Source organism: Punica granatum, unplaced genomic scaffold (assembly GCF_007655135.1).
Source record: "Punica granatum isolate Tunisia-2019 unplaced genomic scaffold, ASM765513v2 Contig00002, whole genome shotgun sequence".
Lineage (NCBI taxonomy): Eukaryota > Viridiplantae > Streptophyta > Magnoliopsida > Myrtales > Lythraceae > Punica > Punica granatum.
In genome coordinates, this window is record NW_022204029.1 from 17,689 (window position 1) to 22,267 (window position 4,579).

The 4,579-nt window shown below is 37.8% G+C and overlaps 1 pseudogene; it reads left to right on the forward strand.

The window, feature by feature from the left end:
* The first annotated feature begins 1,111 nt into the window (after positions 1-1,111).
* On the forward strand, positions 1,112-3,608 carry LOC116189735 (annotated as a pseudogene).
* Positions 3,609-4,579: the final 971 nt, after the last annotated feature.

Below are 4,579 nucleotides of genomic sequence, written 5' to 3' on the forward strand. Positions count from 1 at the left end.
GAAAAAAAAAATAATAAAGATTTTAAAATGATTAATATTCTATACATAATTCATAAGTTCTTCACTAAATAACTACCATTAATTTGATGAAAAAGTAAAATGTTATAGAAGAATTTACACATAAGAGTATAAATGCAGGTTTCAAAACATAATGCAGTAGTATAAATATTAAGTGAATCACATAATGCATAGGATAAATTTATATTGTAATTTTAACTACCTTAATTTCTATTAAAATAACTTTAATCATTTCATTTAATCATCAACTTGTAAATTATCAAAAACTAAATTCTACAAGTTTAAACTAATTAATATTTTTAAAGATATTATTTTTCAAAAGTGATAATTCCGCGCGCAATGCGCTGGTGGGATGACTAGTTATATTAATAATCAACCATAGTCGACCAAGGAAAGGTCCTTACAAACTAGGCAGTTATTATGAATTCCCAAAAATCAGAGAAGAGTATCGCTGATACACCTTGAGGAGGTGTATCAAAATACATAACCGTCTGATTAGGGTAATAGTCATCCCTAGCTAGTTTAGCAAGGTAGCGAGCAACCGCATTAGCCTCCCGGTATGTGTGTATCAGGAGTTAGCGAAGCACCGAAGTATATTCCTGCAATCCGAAATTATGGGCATTAGAGCAAGGTTCTCAAGAGATTTTATGAAAGGATATAAACTAAGATATTTGCAATTACGTTAATAAATTATTAGGATATTTTCATATTTATTGAATTTGAAAATCCGTGCAAAATGCCTGGATGCAGTCGGCTATGTCGTTTCTTTTCTCACCCAACCAGAAAAAGATGCCTTCCCCAGCAGAGTGGCCACTCCCCTATTGGCTTCCTTCCCAAGCTTCGTTGCTGCAGAGACACAGGCACACACCTTTTGTCAAGATCTCGAATGATATTCAAACATCATGCCGAATCCCAATCAGCTCCAATCTCATTTTCCCTCTTCCAAATCAGAGTCTTCTTTTTCTCTACATTCTTCATCGTCTTCTCCACTTCTGTGAGTATATTCTTCCGTACATTCTGCTGTTATTCCAAATATAAGTTTATATCTCCCTCTGGTTGAGTTAAAGTTTCAACATTTCTCAGGGAGCAAGCAATGGGGTATGATGGTGGAGGTGGGCACCCGACAAGGTTTGAGGTACTTGGTTGATTGTCACTAGCTGAGAGTTGTTTGTATTTGTAATAATTGTTTGAGATTTATATTGTAACAGCATTGGATAAGTTTAGTTCGATGTTGTTAGAACCCGAGAGTTGTAACTTGTTTGTGTTAAAGGACACGTTTAATTGGCTTTCATTACTTTGTTTTGATGATATTGACAGGTCAGGGGAAATTCAAGGCCACGATGGTTTGTTGGATTCAGGGACTTGGATCTCTTGTCGCTTGGAACAGCGTGGTGTCTATTGAAGATTACTATTACGACCTGTTTCCGGTAAGGGGGGAAAAAATAATGAACTTGGCAATTATGGTCTGTATGACCTTTTTATTCTGTTATTCAGCTTGTTTGGTGTCCATTGATCTTCTTAGAGGATCAAAATTGTCTTAGTTCTGCTTCTTGTTTAGGTACCGAGGTTGTGTGTCATGATCATAAAGGAATTGTTTAAGTTTGATTTTTTTGGATTGAATGGTCTCGTTGGAGCAAGCGAATATGAATTTGGGTAAGCATCATTGAATAGGACTTCTTGATAAGCTGATTCGGCGAGAATCCCCTTTTCCAATTTTCCATAGAAATACCATCCTTCAAGAGTTCTCACACTCCTCTACCAACCCTTTGTGGTCGGAACCGTAGCCATTCTCACATACAATGAAGCGAAGGTCGATACCTGGAAAAGGAACTTAGCCGGTTTCATCCTTTTCTGTCTCGGCACCTTCTTCCTCATAGTTGTAAGTACAAAATGACAGATTTTGCTAATCATGCTATCTCCTAGCTGATCAACTTTAGACGAATTCTACCTAACTTCTCATGCGACAGTTGGACTTAGCAACTTCCGGCAAAGGAGGGATTGGACCGTATATTGGAATATGCGCCCTTGTGGCTAGTTTTGGAGTGGCCGATGCTCTTGTTCTGGGTGGAATGGTGGGCGATCTTTCTTTCATGTGTCCTGAATTCATGCAGGTTATTTCAATTTTATTGATCTCTTCAACCATAATTTTCCACATTCTTAGTTTTGCTTTCTTCGGCTTTTTTTATCTGAAACTCAGAGGCAAAATACAAACTTTTATGTAGTCATTTTTTGCGGGATTGGCTGCATCTGGAACTGTAACATCTGGTCTAAGGCTTATTGCTAAAGCAGCTTTTGAGAATGCCAGTAGTGGTCTTCGTAAGGGGGCGAGTATGTGACTGTATTAGCAACAATTTTCTTGATTTCACGGAACTGCTTCATTGGAACATTTTTTTTTTCCTTGGAAATCAAAGAAATATTCATTCTATTTCTGATTTCAAGAAGTTAAGAAGCTGAATGATATATTATATATACATTTTTTTTCTGCAGTGCTCTTCCTTGCAATCTCCACGTTCCTTGAGTTCCTCTGCATTCTCCTCTATGCAATTGTGTTCCCAAAGCTTCCGATAGTCAAGTACTACCACTCGAAGGCAGCTTCTGAGGGATCAAAGACTGTCAATGCTGATCTTGCTGCTGCTGGAATTCAAGCAAATCAAGTAGGATGTTGCCAATCGTTTCTAAAATCGAACACTATGCTTATGTTCTTCGTATTTGTCCTTATGAATTTCTTGATATAAATTTTGAAATTTCATTTGAAGCCAGGGAGCAAGGACGGCTGAGCACCAAGCAACTCTTGCTCGAGAATATAGATTATGCTGTTGACCTGTACCTCATATATGTTCTGACACTGTCGATATTCCCGGGATTCTTGTACGAGAATACTGGAAAGCATAAATTGGGAACATGGTATGTAATATTGATGATGCTAATTGCTAAGAAATCTGTTCCGTTTGCTTCCCTTTTCTACTGAAACAGAGAATAAGGATAAACAAGTTATCTGATTGAACTGGGAAAGATTTTCTTACGATGAAAAGCATCGAAACTCAATAGTCTTTCCAGAGAAGCTGCAGAAAAAGGGAATTTCGCATTCTTTTTGCCCCACAATAAAATGGAAAGTTGTACTTCAAAAGCATGCAGCATATGGAATTGATCTAGTTGGTGAAAATTTCGAAAGGTTGCCCAAAGTCTTGCCAATGTGGTGGATCTTTTCAGGTATGCGCTCGTACTGGTTGCAATGTTCAACGTGTAGGACCTGATATCAAGGTACATTCCCCTGGGCTGCCTGAAGCTCGAGTCCCGGAAGGGCATCATGATTGCTATCCTGAGCAGGTTCCTGCTCATCCCTGCGTTCTACTTCACAGCTAAATATGGTGATCAAGGTTGGATGATCCTGCTGGTCTCGTTATTGGGACTAATAAATGGTTATCTCACTGTATGCATCATGACAGTTGTGCCAGAGGGTTAATGAAATTACAGTTTGCAGTAGATGAAACCTTTTCCTCTCTCCGTAAATCATTGCTAAAGTCAGCTAAGCTTCTGCCATATGTTCTTCAATCTGTACCTACATCCCCTCTTCTTCTTGTGCGCATCGACAGTCGACTCGAGTTTTTCTTGAGTTTACTTGTTTCTCCAATTGATGTTTCCCAGAATAAGTGCGCTAGGCCTTTAATAACCAATTGACAGCGCCGATAATGATATTGAGAGTAAGTATAGAGCAAGCCAGGAGGCCCAGAGTTTCTCCTGTCTTATCGTGGAATTTTCTGATCGTGTTCCTATTATTCGGAACTCCGATGGCGAATGCTGATAATCAATGAATATATCGTCGGCACAAAATCCTTTGTTATACCCATAGGCATGAGATCCTCGTTATAAATGGTAGAAACTAATAATTAGTTAAAAGTATCTTGACCAGTTATATTTTTGGAGACACGGCCTCGTTCGATTATGTCAGAGGTTTTTCTTTTTTTAAGCTTATTATAACATTAATTATTCTTGGTAAGAAAAAACCAATTAGATTGCCACAATTAAGAATAATTACGACAGTCACTCGATCGATTAACATCATTCCCTCGTTTACTGTGTTGTGATTGATACTTTCTCATGTTATGTGACGAGATAGAATTACCAAAGAATCTCCCATTCCTTACAACGGTGTTCATTCGTTATGACGAATAAAAATATAGTCAACCCCCACCATACTTGAACTTCAAAATGAGCTAATATGCACATCATGTTAACCTAGCCTGCACATCAGGTTAAATCCGAAGGACTCAGCAGAGTCGGCGATAGATATAAGACACAGCATAGTCAAACTTAGAATATTTTGAAGTTAAATGGAACCAAACCTCAATTCTCACATGTACGAGTATCCTTATACGCTAGGAATTCTACTATAAAAACGAGTAGACATTCTCATTTCAGAAGTTTCTCTTCCCTTATCAATCGTTACCGTCAGGAACTAATCTAAAAATTTAATCCAATAGGGACGAAATTAAAGAGAAGGGAAAGGAAAACTAAAATAGTAAAGACGGGGGGCGGATTATAATAACTACGTATATAGAAA